The following is a 26,696-nucleotide window of genomic DNA, read 5'->3' as shown; positions in this document are numbered from 1 at the left end:
CACATTCCAGGAAATGATGTGGAGGAGGCGATGTTGGACTGGAATGGACAAAGTTAAAAATCGCACAACCACCAGGTTATAGTCCAACAGGTTTATTTGGAAGCAATAGCTTTCGGAGTCCTGCTCCTTCATCAGGTGGTTGCAGAGTATAAGATAATAATTCTGTGTCTTATGATCTTATACTCCACAACCACCTGATGAAGGAGCAGCACTGCAAGAGCTAGAGCTTCCAAATAAACCTGTTGGACAATAACCTGGTGGTTGTGCGATTTTTAACTTATTCCAAGAAATAGTCTTGATAAAGGAAGTTTTTCAAAATGGAACAAACTTCTTCAATGGCTCAGGAGGCTTATTCAATGATTAACTGTGGCATTCAGAACAGTACATTTTCAGTTGTAAGCCTAGTTATTAAGGTGTAAGGATTTTTTTCCCCACAGGTGTCAATACAGCTAACACAGCTGGCCTTGGAACCCTATAAGGAAAATCAGCAAAGATTTCCATTCATGATCAGAAGGCTGTGAGTTCAAGTCTCGTACCACGATCAGAGCTCATGAATCAAAACTAACTCTCCAGCGTCATATTTAATGAGTGTCTCCTTGTTAGAGGTGCCTGTTTTCAGTTGAGATGTGAAATTGAGACCCCTTCCATTATGTTACATGGACATAACTCATCCTATGGCACTGTCGTGAAGCTATGTAAGGGAGCTTTATTCAGAGTCCTGGCCAATGCTGTATTGATCTCTTAATTAATATTGGAAAAGTAAATTATCTGATCATTATCAGAGGTTATTTGTGGGAACTTGCTGTGTGCAAACTGGCTGCTGCATTTCAAACATCACAACAGCAACTACACTTCAAAATTATTTCTTTTGGAACACATTATGTTCATGAAAGGTACTATTCAATAAAAATACAAATATTTTAATTATGGTGATATCTCCTGAGAACATGTATGCTAACGGTGGGTGAAGAAAGTTTTGCATCTGCTGTAATGGTTTTCTCTCCAATATCCAACTTCATGCAAGCTCTATTAATTTGATGCTTCATTTTGGAGACTAAAGCTCTCTTTTCTATGTTTGGAAACCAAAGACTTGAATCTTTTTAATTCAGATTTTGATCATCTGATCAAAACATAGATCAAAAACTCATAGTCATGGAATCAGAGAATCCCTACAGTGTGAAAGCAGGCCATTTGGCCCATCGAGTCCATACTGATCCACTGGAGCACATCCCACTTCGACCCACCCCACTAGCCTATCCCTGTAATCCACCATTTTCCATGGTGAGTCCACCTAAGCTACATGTCCCGAGACACTATGGGTAATTTAGCATGCCCAACACACCCAACCTGCACATCTTTGAACATAATGATAGGATGTGTAGTTTGTTAACAGAAAAGGCATGTGTTCTCAAAGGTTTTAATGGAAAATATGCACAAACTGATAACGTCTTGTGAATCCTATATCAGCATTATGTTTCAGGACAAGCTGGACACCACCAAGGCAAAGCACCCTACTTAACTGGCACTCCATCCACTGGCACTAGCTTCAACAGTGCCTCCGTTCACCACTTACACACAGTGGCTGCTGTGTATATCGACTCCATATTGCACTGCAGTAATTTATTACTCTTCCTTCAATAGCATGTTAAAAACTAATGACTTCTCCCACTTATAAGTACAGCAGATACATGGGAATATTGCCACCTTTAAGTTTCACTCTAAGCCACACACCATCCTGACTTGGAACTTTCCCACTGTTCCTTCACTGTCAATCGGGAAAAATCCTGGAACTTAGTCCCTCAAATCACTGTGGATGTGCCTAAATCACTTGGACTGCATTAGTTCAAAAAGGTAGATCACCACTACCTTCTCCAGAGCAATTAGAAATGGTGTTATGATCCCAGCTGATGGGCATACTCAAGTCAGTACCAAAGTGAAACTTGGCTTGATAGAAAATAAGTTTTACATTGTAATATGGTTACCATGGTGGTATGTCACTGATATTATTCACGAAGTTGCCAATTCACCTTTAACAAAAAGAACAAGATTTAGTACACTTGAAATGAATATAAATTAAAGATATGCATAGCGGTAAAAATAAGACAGTTTGGAAAGATCTGATGAGAAACAGCAAAAAGAATCAAACTAGCCAGTGGTACCTACATCCCATAAATGAATAAAAAATTCTGCGAGCTTGTCAAGTGATTTAGCTTAATCCACGTAACTTCACAGATGTTTTGACACTGTGCTAAAAAAAAGTTACGATCGTTAGAAAAAGTTATCTTCATAGAATTATACATCAAAAACCCATTTACAACACAAGTTCACAAATAATAATAATAATATATTATGAACCGTCAACACACCAGCAAAGTTCACATCCGTTGAATAGAAAATAAAAGCTGTTTATTTGCCTTAATTTGAAGGTGCTGAGAGATGAATAGGTTTGTATAATTAAGATCACTCCTAGCACTTGGAGTGCAACATGGACTCGTACAAACAATACTGGCTTCAAGGGAATAAAAATCCCAAGGGTACATCATAGGAAAATTATATAACAAAATTTGACATGGAGATAAATAAGGAAATATTTTCCAGAGTACCAAAAAACTCAGTCAAATAAATAGATTTTACGGAACAACTTGAAGGAGGAAGAAGGGCTAGATTTGATTAGAAAGGAAATAGCATCACTTCAGTCTTGGTAGCTCCCAAAAGTGGGAGGCACTTTTGGCACAGCTCCCAAAAGTGCAACAATTAAAATTAAAGATGCTCAAGAGGCCATTTAGAGGAGTGCTTTGGGCCAAGGCAATTTTATAAATAGACTGACATCTCTTTAAACTGAAATAATTTCTCTTATGTGTGACATGAATGAAAGTTACATACAACAGGACTAACAATCATCCTTAGTAATTCAGAGTTGAGAATCACATGTCCAGTACACTGTGAGCAAAGTATCACACTAGCAGATTATAGTTCAGGTTAACATTACTGGTCAAATGTACTGACAATTCTAAAAGTCAGACCAAATTAACAAAACAAAATGACAAATGAATAGATTACTATGAAAAATATTGGAATTCAGTTGACTTCTGGAAAAAGGAAATGCCAGTGAGGGGTTAATGAAGTTTTTGCTACATGGAGAAAAGGAAGAGAGATGCAGGCATTTTCATGAAGCATGGCAACTCGACTCTACATGAGATTGAATGAATAAATACTTTTAATGCAATCTCTTATTTTTGTCAACAATTAATGAATTTAAAACAAATGATTCATATTCATATGTGAACAAGTGATGGTAAAATTATGGTTTGTGGGAAGTAATTTTGTTGATTCATTCTTGAAGTGGTTGATCCAAAAATTAAGTTCCTAATATTTTGTTCCTTCTTTATACTAGTGGACATGTATGTTTCTTTAAGTCAGTACAAGTATTTATTTTTAATACACATCAGCCAACTTCTATATGGTGTGTGGTTCCATCCACAGGTGTCTACGGACTGCTGTTCCTCTACTGCTCCACATGTGACCACTGTTCATATGGAAACTTACAGTCATACAAACAATGCATTAACAAAGAAAATGCACTGGTCCAGAGTGGATTGCAAGTTTAAAAACTGCCTAATTTCCCTTTACGAATCATGAAATTGCCCTTTGCTCATACCTTTCATTGAAACATACAATGAAGGAGGAAGTTATTTGGTCTACCATCCCTGTGTTCTTTTAAATGCTATTCAATCAGTGTCACTCTTCTGAGATTTCTCCACAGCCCTTTTCATGAAATCTTTCCTTTTCATGGTTTCTGCCTGTCATAGTACTGAAATAGCTTCAATCAAAATTTCAAATGAACATACTCTGTCAGTGTGACTACAGTACACACTCCAACTTGTCTTCACTGAACTCTCTGAAGCCTTTGGTACAGTCCACTGTGTCATCCTCCTCCAAACCCAATAAGCGCAAGTAGAATGTCAAAGGAAACCAAATAGCCATTATGTCATTGTTGACATTTTAAAGGCAATTCACCTAGTGCCACTTAACTGTCTTACTCTCTCTTGCAAATTGTTTGCCTTTAAAACATAATTGAATTCTCATTTGAAAACCTCAGTAAAACCTTCAGCACACTATCAGGCAGTGCCTTCCAGAGCCTAAGCTTTTGCTGTGTAAAAAGATTTTCCTCATATATTCATTACTTGTTCTCTAAATCCTGATCCTTCTTTCAAAAGTAATATTCTCCCAATCTACTCTATCCAGACCCCTCACAGCTTTGAGTACAGCTAGCCTATCTAAATGTTTTTTTCCTAAAAATTCTAATACTATCAAGTATTTCAAATACATCTTCTTTTACCATGACCATGACATCAGCAATTTCTTTGGTAAAGTCAGATGCAATTTATTCATTTCATACTTCAGTCCTGCCACCCTGTATTCATGTGCAAAATATTTGTCAGTACTATAATCAGCCAGACATTTTTCACTCTTATTAGTTATACATGTGTAGAAGGCATGTGAATTTCTTTTTACGTCAGTAACTTCTCAGTTTCTCATTGTTTCTGTTTTTTCTTTATTCATTCACCTTTGAACCTTCTATTCAAAGTTTGTGAGAAGATTTGTAGCGTGAGAAGATTTGTAGCTCGGGTGCTCGTTGTTGTGGTTCTGTTCGCCGAGCTGGGAATTTGTGTTGCAGACGTTTCGTCCCCTGTCTCGGTGACATCCTCAGTGCTTGGGAGCCTCCTGTGAAGCGCTTCTGTGATCTTTCCTCCAGCATTTGTAGTGGTTTGAATCTGCCGCTTCCGGTTGTCAGTTCCAGCTGTCCGTTGCAGTGGTCGGTATATTGGGTCCAGGTCGATGTGCTTATTGACTGAATCTGTGGATGAGTGCCATGCCTCTAGGAATTCCCTGGCTGTTCTCTGTTTTTTGCCTGTTTGTCCAGTGTAGTGTTTGTTACAGCCCTTGCAAGGACTAGCCATCAGGATACATGAACAATAACTAGGTACAAAAAGACATGGCACTCTCTCACTAGTATCCTCACATATGGATGAGGAAGGACACCACTTTGACTGGGACAACACATCCATCCTAGGACAAGCCAAACAAAGACATGCACGAGAATTCCTAAAAGCATGGTATTCCAACCGGAACTCTATCAACAAACACATCAAATTAGACCCCATCTACCACCCCTTGAGAAAAGGAACAGGAAGAGACTTCACCACAGGAAATGATATCACCACAGGAAATGGCATCACCAACCCAAAGAAACCCAAACACATAAATAGAAAGCAGGAATTTTCAGCATTGCTTTGCCTGAGGCCCACTGAAGATGTTATCTAGTAGGACAACAAAACAACAGGAAATGAATCTTCCAGCTCAGCGAGCAAACCTACAATTAAAATCCAAGAGGTTTTGAATTTATTTGCCCTACCTTTAACCTTGTGGTCATGTATTTTAACTGTATCCGAAGTATCTATTTTTTAAAGGCACCCCATTGTTCATGACCGTATGTTAATCAATCTTTGATTCCAGCATATCTTGATCTGAACTATTTTCCTTTTCTGGAGGCAAGTTAATCTTGCAGCACATTGATCACTGTTGCCTAATTATTCCTCTTCTGACACTTGATTTACGAGGCTCACCTCATTCCTAAGAACCAGGTCCAGCAAACTCCTTTCACATCTGCTGTATGTTCTCTATTTTATGTGCCCCCGTGATTTGTTTTAAAATGAACATAAGAACATAAGAATTAGGAGTAGGCAATTCAGCACACCAAACCTGCTCCACTATTTAATACAACCATGACTGATCTCACCTCAGCCAAATTCCACTTTCCTGCCCATTCCCCATAACCCTGGTACTAATTTAACAATGATCTTTTTTCTCCTTAAATGTATTCAGTGTCCCAGCTGGCCAAGCAGAAAAAGACCCATTTATCCCAACTGTCTGCTTTCAGTTCGCCAATCCTCTTTTCAAACTACTCTTTACCCTTTGTGATCTAACCTTGTGCATTAACCTTTTGTGTGGCAGTTTATCAAATGGCTTCTGGAAGTCCAGAAATACTACATCCACAAAGCTCTCATTATCCACTTTGCTGGTTAGATTTTTGATTAACTGTAGCACATCTATCAAACATGATTTACTCTTCATAAAACCATGAATTCTGAAGGATTATGTTTTGACTTTCCAAATGTCCCATTATTACTTGTTTAATAATGGATTCTAACAATTATCCAATGGTAGACATTAAACTAACTAGTCTATAGTTTTCTAATTTCGGCCTTCCTCCTTTTTTGAACAAAGATGTTACATTAACAATTTTCCAATTCAATGGAACTTTTTAAGGATCTAGGATGTTTTAGAATATGATAAACAATGCACCCAACATTTCTGCTGACACTACTTTCAAGGCACTAGGATGTAGACTATCAGGTCGTGGGAACTTGTCTGCCTTTAATCCCAATAGTTTTTTTCAGTCCTCCTTCCCTCGTGATTGCAATTGTTTTATATTCCTCCTTTTCTATAACTTCTGCATTTCCTATTACTATTGGGTGGTTTCAGTGTCCTCCACCATGAAAACTGAAACAAAATATTGATTTAATGTCTGTGCGATTTCAGTGCTTCCCATTATTAACTCCAAGTCTTGTCCTCTAAGGGACTGACTTTCACTTTAGATACTCTGTGGATTTTTATACACTTATAGAGGCTTTTGGAATCTTTTTTTATATTTTGCATTAGTTTTCTTTCATAATATGCCTTTGTTCTTTTTATTACTGTCCTTAGTAACCCTTTGTTGGTCTTTACAAGTTTGCCAGTCCTCTAGCCGACCATTGACCTTTTCAATATGGTATGCTTTAGACTTTGCCTTTATGTTATCTTTCATGTATTTCTTAACCATGGCTGATTCCTCCCCCCCCCCCGCCCCCCCTTATAATCTTTCTTCACGTCTGGAATATATTTTAGTTGGGAAGAATTGAATATCTCTTCATATGTCTGCCATTGTTCACCAACTGTCCTATCTTTAAAAAAACAAACTAACCATCCAGCATTATTAAATAGGAACTAAACAGCAGATTACAGAATCATATAACAGAGAAGCAGATCATTCAGCCCATTGTACATACGCCAATCCTTTAAAACAGCTATCACTTGGTTCCACTTCTCTATAATTTACCCATGTCTCTGTATTTTTTCCTTTTTCATGTACAAGTCCATTTCCACGTTGCAAGCTATTACTGAATCTGCTTTCTTCAACCTTTCATCAATACATTCATATGCACTTGCTGAGTATGACAATTTCTCCCAGTAAATCACTTTTGCAGTCTTCAAGGCCTTGACACCTTTTCTATAAAGTGGTGCCAAGAATTCGACAAGATATTCCAGCTGAAGCTTAACTATTGATTTACAAAGTTTGAGCATCCTTACTTTTGTATTCCATGCCTCTATTTATAAAGCTGAAGATCTTGTATGCATAAATAATAGCATACTGGATAACTAAGGACTTACTTCCTTTATAACAATTTCAGTTGTTAAAATACACATTTAATGACATAATACCAACCATGGTTTCCATGGTATTTATGTTCCATTATTAGATATCAAATATTCATGCTTCCTGTGCAAATCCTACTCCCATGATTTTATGTTACATTACTAATATGGAACTATGCCTTTAGAGATAAACATATTAACTAGGGCTGCCCCAAATATCTTTTATCTGAATTTAAGAAGATATTCTGGATAGTTGATGCAAATCTGTACAAAGCAGTCTGAGCACAGGAATGAGGAACTGCTGGAATTCAACAGAGAAAACAATGAGCTAAGTAATGAAAGAAAGGCTTCAACATAGGGGTTTGGATCCTGGATTGAAGCAAACAATTCCACCAAGACCTGAATCCTGCAATTAATTGGATTATCAATAAAAGAATCTGGAATCCCCCATTTTAAATTTTACTGGTAATATGACTGTGCTACAGTTCAAATTTCCAGTCTACAGTAATCCATTTACAGTGAAGAGACCCTTGTAAATGTGACAATACTCTTACAGAGGGATCCTGGGATTCAAGTCCATAGCTCCCTGAAAGTGGCCTCACAAGTAGATAGGGTGCGAAAGAAGGTGTATGGCATACTTGAGTTTATTGGTCAGGAAATTGAGTACAAGAATCAGGATGCCATGTTGCAGCTTTATAAGATTTTGGTTAGGCTACACTTAAGAGTATTGCATTCAATTCTGGTCACATTACAGGAAGGATGTGAAGGCTTTGGAGAAGGTGCAAAAGAGGTTTACCAGGATTACCTGCCAGAATTACAGGGTATGAGCTATGAGGAGAGGCTAGAAAAACTCAGGTTGTTTTCTTTGAGGGAAAATTTGTTAGCAGTCTATAAAATTATGAGATGCAGAGGTAGGGTTGATGGTCAGAATCTTTTTCCCAAAGTTGAAATGTCAAATACTGGGCGCATGCATTTAAGGTGAGAGGGCGAAAGTTCAAGGAGATGTGAGGGGCAAGTTTTTAAACAGAGTAGGAGTCTGGAACACACTGCTAGGGGTGGTAGTGGGGGTAGTGGGGGTAGATACGATAGGGGTGTTTCAGGAACTTTTAGATAAGCACATGAATATACAAGGAATTAAGGGATAGGGACCAAGGGCAGGTGATAGGGTTAGTTTAATTTCGTGTCATGTTAAGCACAACATCATGTTTGAAAGGGCCTGTTCCACTCCTGTGCTGTACTGTTCTATGTTCTACATATTTAAGGCATATTTAGGACCTTAACCTTCTAAACAAGCATTTCTGATGGTAATAAGTCTTCTGCTCATTCAGATTGTAAACAAAGAATGGGAATTTACATCATACAGCATTATAGATTGCTATGCTGCCAGTAGGACATCATAATTCAGAAATATAGAAACAGCAGTGAGTTAGTCACAAGGCATAGGGGACATAATAGCAATGGTGGTAGACTAACAGTAAAATATATTGTGATTTCTATTCCCACCACATCAAGTTGGAAATTTAACTAATCAATTTGGAGATTTCCAGCAAAAAAAATAAGAAAGATATTGTACTTTTCTGAAACTCTGTAATGAATGTGATTCAGGAAAGGTGGAAATGCTTACAAAGAAGTCCAGTGTAAGCATTTAAGCAAACTTTTCAATCCCATATTCATTTTGACACGATAAGAAGAGCCATCTAAAATATGTATTATGCTTCTCAGTGTATTAATAAGAAGCTTGTCTTGTTTTAGTGTCTAAACCTGAAATTAATTAACACTAAATGTTGCAGGCATAGGTATGATATGAGTAAAAAAACAATGTCTGGTCATTATCTCATTGCTGTATTTGACATTTTGCAAAGCATCATTTCCTGCTGCTTTCCCTACATTACAACTGTAATAATAAAGTTCTTTATTTGCAGTAATACCTCCCACCATGTATGCAGCGAGTACTCATGTGACTTGGCCAATGTGATCTATTTCATACACTACAGGCAAGGATACCCTCAGGCATGCTACATTGGCAAGACCAAGCAGAGGCTCCAACAGATGAATGGACATGTGACAACAATCAACAGGCAGAAGTGTTCCTTCCCTGTCGGGGAACACTTCAGTGGTCTGAGACATCCAGCCTCGGACCTTCAGGTGACAATTGTCCAAGGCGGACTTCAGGACAAGCAACAGTGTAAAGTACTTTTGAAGTGTAACAGAATGGCTGAGCAGACTTCAGAACAAAGTTCGGAACCCATGGGAATGCCCTCAACTGGGACCTTAGCTTCATGTCACACTACAGGTGACCCCACTGCCTGACACACACACACATACACACACAGACACCCTCATGCACAAGCTCTCCCAAATACACACACATACACCCCCCACACGCACACCCACACATGCACCCTTTCACACATACCCCATCACGCTCACACACACACTTAACCAAGCTTACACACACACTCTATCACGTGCAGTCACACACACACACACACTCACGTGCACACTCAATCTGTCTCTCCCACACCTGCACAAATATAAGCTTATGGGATGAATTACATTTTATTTTGCTCAAAAACTGCGTGAATCCATGTAAAACTCTGCAGAACTATACAGAGGGTTTGTCAGTCTGACATAGCATTGGGACACAGACAGACTTCACACCTTTTTTTTAAAAAAGCTGAGCTATCTTGAAAATGTAATTTAAAAGAAGTTCTGGGATTTACATATCAAAGAACAGAAATCAGCATGTCCCATTATAAAAGATGAAAGTTTTAATCTCAGATTGTTTTCTGTATCACATCTCCACAACACTGGACTCCTTTGGCTATAAATTCTGTGAGTATGATCTTAACCTCCACAACCACCTGATGAGGGAGCGGTGTTTCCAAAGCTAGTGCTTCCAAATAAACCACGTATTATGTGATTTTTAACTTTATTTGTAGTAAAGCACTTTTGGACTCCTTAAGTCATAAAGTACACTATGGGCAGAATCTTCCCAGTTCCTGGACAACATGGGCATTGGCAAGAAATGTGGGAGAATTGTGAAGTTGAGTGAGTCTTTCTTGATATTGGGAACACTTTCCAGTTAAGTTCCAGACATCGAGATGAGATTCTTGTTCGTGAGTTTCAAGAGACCTAGTAACAGGGATTGTTGCTCATTATTCATTAATTCACCTCATTAATATGCACTGTACCATGCTACCAACTGCTTAATAGAAACTAAATTCTGAGAATCCTGAAATTGAAGTTAGAGCAGGTACCTGGCTACTCCAGCTCGCTGCATTCTCCTCCGCAGAGGAGGACCTGGAGGACAGTTGGCACCAACATCTCAGGGAACACTCCACGGGCAGTAGCTGCACACACCTCATATCCCATCATCACTCCCCCTCTCTCCCCCTGTCCTCACTGCCCTCCCACCATCCTCACTCCTTCCTATCCTCACTCATCCTCTGCCATCCCTCACACTGTCCCCTGTGCTCACTCACCCTGCCCTCATCCTCACTTAAACTTCCACTCAGCTTTTCACACTCCCTTCCCATCCTTACTCCCCGAACACTTCCATCCCAACTCCTCCCTCAGTTCATCCTCATTCCCATGTCCTCATTCCCACCTCCCGCATCCTCACTCCACCAACATCACTCCATTCTCCCCGTTACTCATTTCCTCCGTCCTCCTTCTTGTCCCCTCCTGTACCCCATTTCATTGCTACATTTCTTTTCTCACATGTGCAGTGCTGCCTTTATATCAGACATCATGGGAATTTTACATCATGGGAATTATGTGAGTGAGCATTCCTGGATAAGTATATATGTGCAGTTGGCTGCAGTTGTGGGTGTCAGCAGACTACATGATTTGCATGAGGAAACCAATGCAGCATTTCCAAGTTTACTGATGCTACAAAACCAAGTGCAATAGTCAGTAGTGAGGAGGATGTAAAGAGGCTTCAGGGTGAGCTAGACAAATTGAATGTGTGAGAAAACACAATTAGGAAGGCAATGGAATGTGTGCCTTCATCGCAAGAGGACTTGCGTTCAGAAGTAGGGATGTCATATTGCACTTGTACAGGGCCTTGGTAAGACAGCACCTGATTATTGTATGCAGCTTCAGCCTCCCCATCTTACAAGGGATATATTTCCCATTGACAGAGGTTCACTAGGCTAATACCAGTGATGGTAGGATTGTCATAAGTGGAGAGATTTGTTCAGCTGGGCCTATATTCACTAGAGATTAGAAGAATGAGAGGGGACATGATTGAAATGTATAAAATTCTAACAGGGCTTGACAGACTGGTTTCTCCTGCTTGGGTAGTTTAGAACCAGAGTCACAGTCTCAAGATATGGAGTGGGATATTTAGGACTGAGACGAAAAAATATTCCATCACTCACAGAGTGGTCAATTTGTGGAATTTGCTACAACTCAAAGCTGCAGGGGCTGGGTCACCAAATGAAAAAATTTAACATACTAAAGGCATCAAAAGGTATGGAGAGTGAGCAGGAATATGACATTGAGATAGAGAATCAGTCATGTTTGTATTGAATGATGGAGCAGGCTCAAGAGGGCTGAAAGCCTATTCCTGCTCCTAGTTTCTATTTTTTTTCTGTTCCTATTTGCAATGGTTCTTTTTCTCCCAATGGTACATCCCCAATCTCCTGTTTATGCCGAAACTACAGAAAAGGGATTATACTGATGCCAAAGAGCATAAAACAGCCGTCCAACTTGTTTGCATTTGGAGTTCAACTAGATAGTTGACTTTTTTCAATTCCCTTTTTGCAAACTTTGTAAATATGCAAAGTGACAAGCTTCACTGGAGGCAGCAACAACATTTCACTTGGTGTAAATAAGACGGTCATCTACCGATGTCTGAGGAAAATCATCAAAGCACAATAACATTGCACCCTGGATAGAAGCACAATCACCATGTAAATGCTCTTTGTCTGCTGAGGATGATGTGGCACCAGTTAAAGGAGTACATAAAATCTCCAGAAATTTCTCGCTCAGTGAATCACTTCTTATAATTTGTACATAGCAAAGTCTGGATATTTAATTCAATCAATGCCTAACTATCATTTCAATGAACCCAATTACAAGTCATGGTCATTGAATCATTTATGCCCACCCAAGCCATATCAAACTCTGAAATGATGAGCTTCCCAAACATTGGTCCTGGTACAGTGAGACTGCATTCTTACAATTAGCAGTGATGGCCAGGGAATCTAATTGTCTTGGTTAGAATTCGAAGTATTATTGTTTTCCCTGTCCTCTTGAAAATGTCCATTTCCTTCTTTCCACAGAAAATTATATGTTATTGGACTTTACTGGACTGCTGTTGAAGTTTCAGATCAATAAAACATTCAGTCAATACAAGGAAAGATGTTGTGAAACTTGAAATGGTTCAGAAAAGATTTACAAGGATGTTGCCAGGGTTGGAGGATTTGAGCAATAGGGAGAGACTGAACAGACTGGGGCTGTTTTCCCTGGAGCTTCGGAGGCTGAGGGGTGACCTTATAGAGGCTTACAAAATTATGAGGGGCATGGATAGGGTAAATAGGCAAAGTCTTTTCCCTGGGGTTGGGGAGTCCAGAACTAGAGGGCATAGGTATAGGGTGAGAGGGGAAAGATACAAAAGAGATCTAAGGGACAACTTTTTCATGCAGAGTGTCGTGCATGTATAGAATGAGCTGCCAGAGGAAATGGTGGAGGCTGGTACAATTGCAACATTTAAAAGGCATTTGGATGGGTATATGAATAGGAAGAATTTGGAGGGATATGGGCCGGGTGCTGGCAGGTGGGACTAGATTGGGTTGGGATATCTGGTCGGCATGGACGAGTTGGACCGAAGGGTCTGTTTCCACCCCATGCTGTACCTCTCTATGACTCTATGACTAAAGTGTCAGGTCACTGTCCATCCTTTCCATGAGGGTAACCACAACAAGAATAAAAATAGTATAAATGTAGCTGTAAAATTAAAAATAATGCAAAGCTGTCATAGCATTTAACTTGATGCTTGCTAACTGGCAACAAAAAATCTCAAAATAGGGTCTTTAAGTATTCTTAAGACCATGGAGTCATGTTCTTCAGATCACTGACGCAAGATATATCACCACTGTCATGTCACTGTGAAAAGTGGAAACTGATTTTTACCAGCAATGAAGTGGCAGTGTTTCAGCAGTTTACTTGTCATAATACCCTAAGAAATAGAAACAGGAGCAAGCCTTTCAGCCCATTGGTGTTGACTTGCCATTCAATAGGATCATGGCTGATCCAACAGCTGCCTCACAGCACCAGAGACCTGGGTACAATTCCCGCCTCAGGCGACTGACTGTGTGGAGTTTGCACGTTCTCCCCGTGTCTGTGTGGGTTTCCTCCAGGTGCTCCGGTTTCCTCCCACAGTCCAAAGATGTGCAGGTCAGGTGAATTGGCCATGCTAAATTGCCCGTAGTTTTAGGGGTAAATGTAGTTGTATGGGTGGGTTGCGCTTCGGCGGGTCGGTGTGGACTTGTTGGGCCAAAGGGCCTGTTTCCACAACATAATGTAATGTAATCTAAAAGAAAACACTATCCATGTCCACTTTTCTGCCCTTCCCCTACCGATCAAGATTCTAACCATCTGAGCCTACACAGGGACTTTGCCCCCACAGCTCTCTGCGGCAAGGTGTTCCGAAGACTCACAACTGTCTGAGAGAAGAAATTCCTCCTCCTCCTTAAATTTTCGGCAATGATTCCGGGACTATGTCCTTTGGTCCTAGACTCTCTCATGAGGCAAAAGCAACCTCTCAGCATTTACCTTGTTAAGCCCTTAAAGAATCCTGTTTGTTTCAATAGCATCCACTCTCATTCTTCAATCACTACTACTAACACACACCCCTGCCTTCGACATTCACTTGCTCAGTTTATATTGAAACACCATTCAATTTTTCTGTTCCAACTTAAACAACAGAATTATGCTTTTGATCAATCTCAAAAAAGAAAGACTTGGATTTTTGGAGCACCTTTCACAATCTCAGGACCTCCCAGAGAGTTTTACAATTACATATTTTTGGAGGACACACTTACTTGAATATAGCACCAACAATAATTGAGACAACAGCACCTCCTGTGGTTGGACAAAGGTCCAAAGTGTAAGTATGAGCATGTAACACATATACCCATATATTCAATAGGAGGCTACAATATCAGATATAAAACAGGTAAATTATGCAGTTGTTGCATAAGACAATAATTTCTCTAACAGTAAATGTGTGTTCTTACTGAATCCTCATAGAGCATACAGAAACAGACAGATGAACAAAATCTCGACTGAGTCTTTTTTTAAAATGCAAATTTATTCCACAAAGGGAAAAAATGGCCTGTGAATTGTCTACCCTTTACTGGGGATGAGAGTGTTACACTTGTACATACTGCACTTGAATTTCTTTTGTACCTCTGTTGTAATGGTCATATTACATTTCCATTGTCTCAGAATTTCTTTTGTCCACTTACCTAGCTTCATGTAGCCTCTCCCAATAGTTTGACCACTTTTATACCCTCTCTCTTATTCTTCATAGAATCATAGAATCCCATTAAGTCCACACCAACCCTCTGAAGAGCATCACACCAAGACCTATAACCCTTCCCCCACTCCATTCCCACAACCCTGCATTTGTCATTGCTAATCCACCTAGCCTGCACATCCCTAGACACTAAATTTAGCGTTACCAATCCAACTTACCTGCACATCTTTGGACTGTGGGAGGAAACGAAAACTCCTGGAGGAAACCCATACAGGCACAGGGAGAGCGTGTAAACTCCACACGGACAGCTGCCCAAGGCTGGAATCCAGATCCCTGATGCTGTGCTAACCACTGAGCCACTGTGCCATCCATTACGGACACCCATCGACAATGACCTACAGAAATAATAAGTGAGAATGTAATGTTCTGCAAAATTGTGATGAAATATATTATTAGTCTGTAACCCAGTCCAATATTCAATGTGGTGCTGAGGAAATGCTGAACTGTCAGTTTGGCCATCTTAAGAACATAAGTAAAAGGAGCAGGTGTAGGTCCTACTGTCCTCAAGTCAGGTCTGTAACTCTGTAGTGGCTATCATTATCCTGCCCAATATCCATAAGCCTCAATTCTTGCAGTGTGCAAGGGCTAGACATCCATGACTGGTTCAGACCCGAATGGATGCCGCTATCCAGAAACAAATGGGTTCGACATCGTGCTTACTGATGTCCTGACGCCATTCATATCTGAAATCATTTTGAGGGTGAGTTGGGGGTTTCTTATCAGGAACCAAATATTGGCAATTTCTTCGACATCTTTTTGGGCTGCATGGTGGCTCAGTGGTTAGCACTGCTGCCTCACAGTGCCAGGGACCTGGGTTTGATCCCACCTCAGGTGTGTGTGGAGTTTGCACATTCTCCCCGTGTCTGCGTGGGTTTTCCCTGGGTGCTCTGGTTTCCTCCCACAGTCCAAAGGTGTGCAGGTCAGGTGAATTGGTCATGCTAAACTGCCCACAGTGTTAGGTGCATTAGTCAGGAGTAAATAGGGGAATGGGTCTGGGTGGGTTACTCCTCAGAGGGTCAGTATGGACTTGTTGGGCCAAATGGCCTGTTTCCATACTGTAGGAAATCTGATCTAATCGTCTGTGTCGCCACACTGATGAAAAATAAACTGAAAATTAACAGTTCCACAAAATGAGCACTGCAAAAGTTCTTTGCTGTTGCAGAAATTTAGTTTGTCTCAAAACTCCCTGGAAGGGAATTGGAACCTCTTGATGAAGGGCAGATAAACATATATATGCATATATTTTTATTTAAACAAAGTAATAAGTTAAAAAGTGAAAAGTTATAATATGAAGAGATGAAAATATTCCTCTGGAGCATTCATTTAATCAGTGCAAGCTTCAGCAATAAAACCTATTATTAAAACAATTATTTCCCTATAATGTCTGTATGCTGCTACTGCATTTTTTTTGTTGGAAGAGGTAAAAACTGTTTCAGCAAAGAGAAAGTTAATTTAAAAATGGACGGCTCCAGAACATAAATTAGCAACAAGGGAATAGAAAAAGCACATAAGCATCAGGATTGGCAACTTTAAAAATTGCTACAATTCTTTCAGTAAGAGTCCAGGGTAATATTTGTAAAGAACACAGGTGGATAATATATTGTATGGTGCAATTGGCTGCAATTCTGGAGACCATATCCCTCCTCCCACTAATAAGTGAAATCATTCAGTTCAAGCCACTGTATCTAATTTAAATACACTTCTAAAAATATCAAATGAAGGTTTTATGTTGTAATTACTGAACATGCTTAAATTTTTGCATGTTACTTATTGTTATAACATTATGCCACTGCTTTGATTTCAGTTGTGTTGAAAACAGGGCACAGAAACACACTGAAGAATAAGTATTTATTCAGTGCAGATGTAAAACAATACCAGCTCTTTTTAAAATGAACTATTGTGCAAAACAGGATGAGATCAATAGCCATGAGCAACAACTTCCAATTCAGTTGTTTTGTTTTCAAGGGATACTATTACTGCATCTTATTACAGAATACCAATAAGATATTGTTTAGAATAACAGAGTTGATAAAAAAAGGTGAGAAATAATTGCCAGCCTATTTATTAAAATAAAAGCAAAATGTACATCAAGGTAGGATTTTCATTGTTCTTCTTATTTTTGTGATGCACAAACTTCTTTTTCTTCTGGAATAATTTAAGCTTTAACGATTAATAAAAAGGCTTTTAGTTCAGTCACCAGAGAGTTGTGCTGCACCACTGAGGAATGTTAGAATATGATTTGTTCAAAATATTGTTAACACACTGACAACTGGTCCATTCATGGAAAATGAGAACCTAGGTCACATTAACCTTTAGAGAACAACAGTGACATTACCAACTTTTAGAAAAAGAAAGTATTGAAAGTTGGCCAGCCAAGTTTGGACTGTGCAGCAGGACTCCAAAACATGGGGGTTTAGATTAGATTAGATTACAGTGTGGAAACAGGCCCTTCGGCCCAACAAGTCCACACCGACCCGCCGAAGCGAAACCCACCCATACCACTACATTTACCCCTTACCTAGCACTACGGGCAATTTAGTATGGCCAATTCACCTCACCCTGCACATCTTTGTGATGTGGGAGGAAACCGGAGCACCCGGAGGAAACCCACGCAGACACGGGGAGAACGTGCAAACTCCACACAGTCAGTCGCCTGAGGCGGGAATTGAACCCGGGTCTCCAGTGCTGTGAGGCAGCAGTGCTAACCACTGTGCCACCGTGGGGTGTGACATTTGAAAGCTGTCTTAAATGATGTTGAAATTTGGCAGAGTGAGTTTCATTGCTCAAAATGTTTACCACTCCCACCCGAAGTTGCTATTTGCTGCTGGGATGAAGATTCATTCAGGCTAGCAGTTTTCTAACATAGACACTACTTAAAGTAAATTGGCAGGCTACTTGATGACAGACTATTACTACTGAGCCCTGTGTTGAACTCACAAATACATAAGTTTCAGAGACACAACAGAAGGACTGGCTGGATAAGAATTAATAACAATAATCTTGGTTCCTTTTCTTGATACCTACCTTGGGGATTCTGAGACTGGCTGCTGATATCAGACTATCTAATGCCGAAGTCATTTGCAGATTTACGAATTGAAAAGGTATTCATTGAATTCCTTTATTAAGTTAATGGTAGCTCGAACCATTGTAAACTGATGTCTGTATTATTATGGCCAGATCCATTTGAATTTTCCATCACATGTTGTTTCTCTAAACTGATTTTGAAATATTGGAGAATAAAATTAGACTATTATACAGTATTTAACATAACATCTATCAAAGTTTGTAAATCTCATGTTATTAATCTCTTATAAATAAATATAAACTTCTACTGAGTAGCCATATTGAAGACAACTAAGCCTTTAATTGCCCTTTTAAACTATCAAACTGTGAACTGAGGATGCTCTGATGATATAACAATATGTTTTGAAACTCAAGCCAATATCCATAATGATATTTAATAGCCCTTAGGGCAATGCCAATGAACAGTTGTCTGAAAATTGTATGATCAGATAGAATTCATAGAATCCCCCACCTTGTGGAAACAGGCCATTTTGGCCCAACCAATCCACACTGACCCTCCAATGAGTAATCCACCAAGATCCATTTCCCGACCCGATTACTCTACATTTACCCCTGACTAATGCCCCTAACCCACACATCCATGAATGCTGTGGGCAATTTAGCACGGCCAATTCACCTAACCTGCACATCTTTGGATTGTGTGAGGAAACTGCAGCACCCGGAGGTGCTGACACGGGGACACGGGGAGAATGTGCAAACTCCACACAGACAATTGCCCAAGGTGGGAATTGAACCCGGGTCCATGGTGCTGTGAAGCAACCATGCCGCCCTTGTGGCTTTCTTTTTGGGAACATATACTGTCAGTCAAAGCAGTCCAGCAGAGGATTTATTTAACTCGCTGCCAACTGCAGCATGTGTTTTTTTAAAGCTTAAGGAGCAGGGAATTTAAAGAACTTCAGATCATGACAATTACAGAGACATTATCCACTTTTCTAAGGGGTTTACAGCTACTCCATAAATTCATGACTTCAACAATGCTGATTAAGGTCATTGGAACAGCCAAAAAATGATCTGTTTAAACTCAGCACTGAAAACAATTGCCCGTGTTGAATTCATGTTTCCCTTATGTGTGAATCATGCCCATCTCCCTTTCTCTCACTGGCAAAAATTGGATCTTCTAAGGATTGGTGAGGGGTGACTTCCACATACAGGTTTTGCCCATTACAGTGGCGCAGTGGCTCAGTGGCTAGACTGCCACCTCACAGCGTTAGGGACCGGGGTACAATTTCACCTATAGGCGATGGTCTATGTCGAGTTTGCACATTCTCCCCATGTCTCTGGGGGTTCTGTTTTTAATGGCTCAGTGGTTAGCATTGCTGCATCACAGCACTAGGGTCCCAGGTTCGATTCCAACCTCGGGCGACTGTGTGGAGTTTGCACATTCTCCCCATGTCAGCATGGGTTTTCTCCGGGTGCTCCAGTTTCCCCCCACAGTCCAAAGACGTTCAGGTTAGGTGAATTGGCCATGCTAAATTGCCCACAGTGTTAGGTGCATTATTCAGAGGGGAATGGGTCTAGGTTGCTCTTCAGAGGGTCAGTGTGGACTTGTTGGGCCGAAGGGCCTGTTTCCACACTGTAGGGAATCTAATCTATTTGTAAAGTTCAGCCAAAATTCAGTACTTTGACGCAAGTGTCTCAGGATGTTGAGCATCAAGATTTATAAACTGTTATGTTTGAGGCACCTTGTTGAATTGCAATATAGAATGGAGTGGAGGTGCAGGGTCTAGAAATATTTAATTAGTATTTTAATCTGATGCAAGACCCACGTGACTCATGTTGCTATGAGTTCTTTGAGAAGAACAAAATCTATAGATGAAACATGTTATAAGATGGGAATGAGCAGTTGAGGCATCATACTCACTAGATTCCAGAAGAATAAGACAATGAATACATTTAAAGAGGGGATAGACAGATTTTTAAGTAGAAATGGGTTAAAATGTTATGGGGATTACTCAGTGGAGCAGGATCCAGGGACTAAATTGCTTACTCTTGCTTCCTACTTAAAAGAGATAATGAGAGCAAGAGACAGTTCAGTATCTGAAGAAGAGCACATACTGACTCGATTTTTCACCATACAGGATGAAGGTTGGAATTATCATCAGATTGAAGAGAGCACATTAATGAAGATTTAAAGAACCTCGAAGATGTATTGATCTTCAGCTCAAGTGGGAGAATCTCCAGAGCATTCCTCACAGTTAAAGGGATTGGGATTAGAAGATATTTGCTCGGAGAATATAAAAGGAAGCAAATGGGAGTAGAATACAGCTTTGAACTTGTTCCAGAAGTAAGAGAGTTCCCTTTAGAGACAGTGTAAAATATAATCTTACCATAGTTGGACATGTTAAAGTCATATGAGGAAATCTTTTCTGTAATTTTAACTATAAATTGTGTCCTAAAGTGTGCAATTAGTCAATGTTATTTTAAATTCATTGTTACAGTAAAGTACGTCTGCAGGATGGATAGAAAACTTAAATCAAACTCAACTGATTGAAATCCAAGAGGAAAATTACACCAACCTCACTTGTAGAACTTCAGTATGTAGATGACAAACAATGGTTAGCACCGCTGCCTTACTACACCAGGGACCGGGGTTCAATTCCAGCCTCGGGTGACTGTCTGTGTGGAGTTTGTACATTGTCCCTGTGTGGGTTTCCTTCAGGTGCTTTTTGACATAGATAGGATGCAGAGCTGGGCTGAGAAATGGCAGATGGAGTTCAACCTGGATAAATGCGAAGTGATGTATTTTGAAAGTTCGAACTCGAATGCTGAACATAGGATTAAAGACAGGATTCTTGGCAGTGTGGAGGAACAGAGGGATCTGGGTGTGCAAGTACATAGATCCCTCAAAGTTGCCACTCAAATGGATAGGGTTGTAAAGAAAGCATATGGTGTTTTGGCTTTCATTAATAGGGGTACCGAGTTTTAGAGCTGTGAGGTTTAGCTGCAACTCTACAGGTCCCTGGTGAGACCACACTTGGAATATTGTGTCCAGTTCTGGTCACCCTACTATAGAAAAGATACAGAGGCTTTGGAGAAGTGCAAAGAAGGTTTACCAGGATGCTGCCTGGACTGGAGAGCTTACCTTATGAAGAAAGGTTGAATAAGCTTGGACTTTTCTCTCTGGAAAGAAGAAGGGAGGAGACCTGATCGAGGTGTACAAAATAATGAGAGGAATAGATAGAGTCAATAGCCAGAGACTTTTCCCCAGGGCAGGATTGACTGGTACGAGAAGTCATAGTTTGAAGATATTAGGAGGAAGGTATAAAGGAGACATCAGAGATAGGTTCTTTACACAGAGAGTTGTGAATGCATGGAATGCGTTGCCAGCTGAGGTGGTGGAAGCGAAGTCATTGGGGACATTTAAGTGACTGCTGGACATGCACATGGTTTGCAGTGAGTTGAGGGATGCATAGGTTAAGTTACTATATTTTACATTAGGCCCAAGATTGTCTCGACACAACATCGTGGGCCTAAGGGCCTGTTCTGTGCTGTACTTTCCTATGTTCTATCACCTCTGTTCTGCCGACAGAGAGAATCTTCAAGCCTTGCTTAATGCCTTCACGAAAGCATATTGAAGAATTGATCTCAGCCTCAATCTCAAAAAGACACAAATCCATTCCATCACCAAACCATTCCAAATCACATTCCAGTCCATCCTTCCACTTTAGACCAATAGAGAAATCTTCCCAAACATGGAATATTTCCCATACCTTGGAAGCTACTTCTTATCTAAGGCTGATATCAATGCGGAGATTCAACATTGCATCCAATCTGCAAGTGCTACCTTCAGAGGGTCAAGGATGAGAGACAACATCCATGCTAATACCAAGATCCTTGAGTATAAGACAGAGATCCTTCTAGCTTTTCCATATGGTTCCGAAATTTGGCCTACATATGGACACCACCTCAAGAAAGACTGATTCTCCACATCAGCTAGGATGACAGGCCTCCTGACATCAGTGCTCTTGAAGCAGCTAAAAGTGCCAATATCAAGGCCATGATCATCCAAAACCAACTCTGCTAGGATGGCTGAATTCCAACAACCAAAGCAAATCATGTTTGCCCAGCTCCAAGTAGGCCCTCAAATGAGAAGACAACAAAGGAACCATTTCAAAATTTCCCTGAAGGCTTCCCTTAAGAAATGCTACATTGATGCCAATGCATGGGAGACCCTTGTTCAGAAGAAAATGATTTGAAGGAAACTCTTGTATGAAGAGACACAATTCTTTGACAATACCCAGCGGCAAGAGAAGTACGGAAAAGGAACTAGAGAAAAGAATGCCAGTGATCTGAAGGCCAAGAACCAATTCTACCTCCTGGAAACAGTTGCCAAATGTGTGATCAGAGATGGAGCTGTAGGATCACTACAGAAGGACCCACAGAATCTGTAACCAGTAACATGGACTTTTCCTAGGTGAACAATCTAGGAATTAGTGAATGATTGCCAATGACAACAATAATGAACATTTTAAAGTGTGAAATCTTCTTTTATGCTTTTTATCAGTCACTAGAAATTCAAGTATGTTTAAAAGTCACAATTTTCAATGGAGATCATAACATTTGATATAATGTGGCATCCATGCTGTCCTGCCATGATCAAGAAAAATGCAATTATTGAGAACTCTTCATTAAAACAGGAACAGTTGATTTCTGATTTCCATTTAAGAGTTTTGTGATATTTAAATATCCTGATCACAATTCTTCATGAAATTGCTAGTAATTTACATGAAGAGAGGGTAGGGCATCATGCATTTTATAACTTAGCATGTTGCAGTTGGCAGAGCACAAGAAGTCTTAACATTGAGGTTGTGGTAGGGTCAATAACAGCCTGTATTCTCTTCAGTGTTTTCATTAAACTCTACATAAACACACTGAGTTGTGAGAATTCTGCGGGACAGCAAACATTGTTTACGCTTTTTCTCTAAATCCCTAAATGCAGTTTCATTGGAACAGATCCCAATGATTAATAGATCAACAAGCAAATCTGTGTCAATTAGCAACGTGCAATACTTGTTTGGTTAAACAGGTAAAGTTCCAGAACTCAAGATAATTTGGGGTGAGAAAGGTCATTCAGCCCAAATCAGTCAAAGCAACAATGTGTATTTATATAGTCCCTTTAACAGAGTAAGATATTGTCAAGCGTTTAATAGAGGTGTTATCAAACAAACTTTAACACCAAGTAGTGTAAGGTGATATTAGGGTAAATGGCCAAAACCTTGGTTAAAGATGGAGGTTGTAAGATGTATCAAACTTCCAGTGAGACAGAGATTTAGATTAGAGAGGTTGGATAAAGGTAACTTTGGAGTTTGAGGCTTAAGCTACCGAAGACATCACCAAGAATGGTGTAGCAATTAAATTCTCAAGGAAAGGTGCTCCAGAATTAGATGAGCAGAAATTTTTTGGATGATTGTAGGGGCTTGAGGAAGTTTCAGATGTAGAAAAGGGTGAAACTATGGAATGATTTGAAAACAATGATGAATAATATAGAATTTACAGATCTAGGAAGCGGTAAGTCATATTGAGATTGTACAGGAAGTTAATGAGGTCTTTTTTGGGGTTTAGTGTAAAGTTCTGGTTGCCCCACTATCAAAAGGATATTAAATTGGAGAAAGTCCAGAAAAGATTTACAAGGATGTTGCTGGAACTGGAGGGTTTGAGTTATAAGGAGAGGCTGGATAGGCTGGGTCTTGTTTTCACTGGAGCATATGAGGTTGAGGGGTGACATTATAGAGGTTTATAAAATCATGAGGCGCATAGATAAGAGAGATAGCAAAGGTCTTTTCCCTAGGTTGGGGGGGTTTAAAACTAGGGGATATATTTTTAAGGTGAGAGGATAAGGATTTAAAAGGAACTGACGTGTAACTTTTTCATATAGAGAATGGTTCATATGTAGAATGAGCTGCCAGAGGAAGTGGTAGATGCAGGTTCAGTTACAATTTGGACAGGTACACAAACAGGAAAGGTTTAGAGGGATATGGGCTAAACACAAGTAAGAGAGACTAGTTTATTTTAGGAAACTTGGTTGACATGGAGACAATTAGGAGAAAGTGAGGACTGCAGATGCTGGAATACCAGAGTTGAAAAATGTGGTGCTGGAAAAACACAACAGGCCAGGCAGCATCTGAGGTGCAGAAGGGCCTATGCCTGAAACTTCGATTCTCCTGCTCCTCGGATGCTGCCTGGCCTGCTGTGTTTTTCCAGCACCACATTTTTCAACTCTAACATGGAGACAAGTTGAACCAAAGGGTCTGTTTCCATGTTGTATGACTCTAGGAGATCCTAACATTCTGTAATGCAGCCCACACACAATTCACATTTGTAGCATTCAATTATTGTTTCAATTCCAATTTGATTCTGGAGTTTTTGCCCTACTAATCTAACCCCAAATTAAATTCACAGATTGGTCACTTCGTATGAAGACAAAATTAGTCCAAAATTATCTTCTGCTGGCCAAAATATTCATTCTACAGTCTGGCTAGTGCACCAGACCATTTGAATATTTATTCCTTTGATTTGCATTTACTATTTTGACTTAACATTTTCTTGGTGTTATTACATTCTGCACCTTACCATTGATCTTTGAAGACTTATAGATCTCTTTCAACTTCACCTTTAGATATTTCAACAGCATTCATAGAATCAGTACAGGGTAGAAGCAGGCCATTTGGCCGATCGAGTCCTCATCGACTCTCCAAACAGCATCCTACCCAGACCCACCCCCCTACCCTATGCCTGTAACCCTGCATTTCCCATGACTAATCCAGCTAGCCTGCACATGCCTGGGCACGTCCAATTAATCTAACCTGCACATCTGTGGGAGGAAACCAGAGCACCTGAAGGAAACCTACGCAGACACAGGGCGAATATGCAAACTCTACACAGACAATCGCCCAAGGGTAGAGTTGAATCCGGGTCCCTGGTTTTGTGAAGCAACAGTGCTAACCATTGAGCCAAAGTGCCACCCTGATTATTCATAAATAACACATGTTGTGTGGTTTCTTTCCTATGTGTGCCAATTTAAATATGAGTCAAATTTTCACCTCCCAGTAGAGGTGTCAATTAGGTCACAGTAAGGTGCACTTCTGTTTTTTTTGAGGAAAAGCAATTTTCTGCTATCTTCCTAACTTCAAATGATTTCATGTGGCCAGGTCAGGAAGACCAGGAGTTCAAAAGCAAATGTACCTCTTCCAAGGTTGGTGGCCCTATTATGAGGACACCAGGAAAAACAAATTTCTTCCTGCATGCTAGTTTTATGTGCTGGTGTGAGTTTGCAAATCCAAAAATAAATGCAGCACCTTCCAATGTTCATGATCACTGGTGAAAAACTGCTGGGAATTGTGAACATTCTGAAAAGGTAAATGTAATATATTTTGACATCTTCAAATATCACGACTTGTAAAGTAAATGCATTTTCAGTGGGTTTTTTTGTCATAGGGGACTATCCTCCAACAATATATTTGCCTCTACATTAACCAACATTGTGTGACTATTTGCATGCATTACATAACCTTTCCAATTGTCAAAAATTGCATAGTACATTAAAAACATAAAAGAGGTGTCCTTTCAACCCCTGCTGTTATGTTATACGCTGTGATTTAAATGAACTAATAGCTCTCACTGCGAAAAAAATCTGCCTTTAAAAGTTCAACAAATGTCGACAATTGTTCCCTGTCATTGATTGACAGGACTTTGCTTTAAAACAGGAATGGGGCATCATTTTGTTCAGTTACTTTCAGGCAATGGAGTTGGAAGCTTTTGCTGTGACAATTGTAGTCATTTTGAATGTTTGGCCGTGTTTCAAAATCTGAACCAAGAATGATTTGAAGTTTTAAGATGCTGCAATGACAAAATACGTTTCTGATGTGTTTTGCATTTGTTAACATGAAACTAAAAGGTACTTAAAGGATTATAATTGTTTTTGTACCAGAGTAGTTTTCCTCCCCCCAGTATCAGTGAGAGTGTATGTGAATTCAGAGGTTTTATTAAATTGTTAGAGGTTTACCTTTTAAAAATTATTTTAAAATGATTTCTACTGCTATTGCACTGCACTTGAGGGCTGTATATAGTGTATATTAGGTGAGAGACTATTGAAGATAAATGGTTACAGGATGTGGGTGGGGGGGGGGGGGGGGTGGCGGCATCAATATAATATGCAAGATCTAGGATTAAAAATCACACAACACCAGGTTATAGTCCAACAGGTTTAATTGGAAGCACACTAGCCTTCGGAGTGACGCTCCTTCATCAGGTGGTTGTGGAGGACAATTATCTTACAATTGTGTTCTCCACAACCACCTGATGAAGGAGCGGTGCTCCAAAAGCTAGTGTGCTTCCAATTAAACCTGTTGGACTATAACCTGGTGTTGTGTGATTTTGAACTTTGTACACCCCAGTCCAACACGGGCACCTCCAAATCAAGATCTCGGGTGGCACTTAAAAACATGGGTGTTTAGAGGGGCCACAGGATGGAATGGGAGTGGATGTGTAAGGGAGCATAGAGGGGATATGAATGATATGATGAACATGAAGTGGCATGGATGATTTGAGGGAACATGGGATGAAATTTTTAGGAGGGCTTCAAATAATG

General features: G+C 39.9%; 1 long non-coding RNA gene across 1 annotated transcript in view; it reads right to left on the bottom strand.

Annotated features, from left to right (window-relative positions):
* Positions 1-15,294, bottom strand: part of LOC148146581 (uncharacterized) — a 56,095-nt gene extending 40,801 nt beyond the window's left edge. Inside the window, exon 1 of the long non-coding RNA XR_015760621.1 lies at positions 15,184-15,294. This is a non-coding gene — a long non-coding RNA (uncharacterized LOC148146581). The remainder of the gene's footprint in view (positions 1-15,183) is intronic.
* Between the last annotated feature and the right edge of the window lie 11,402 nt (positions 15,295-26,696).

Source organism: Chiloscyllium plagiosum, unplaced genomic scaffold (genome assembly GCF_037043375.1).
Source record: "Chiloscyllium plagiosum isolate Xiang-an unplaced genomic scaffold, Cpla_swu_hap1 HiC_scaffold_20, whole genome shotgun sequence".
Lineage (NCBI taxonomy): Eukaryota > Metazoa > Chordata > Chondrichthyes > Orectolobiformes > Hemiscylliidae > Chiloscyllium > Chiloscyllium plagiosum.
Note: the sequence above shows the minus strand (reverse complement) of the source record. Positions and strands in the feature narration are given on the sequence as shown.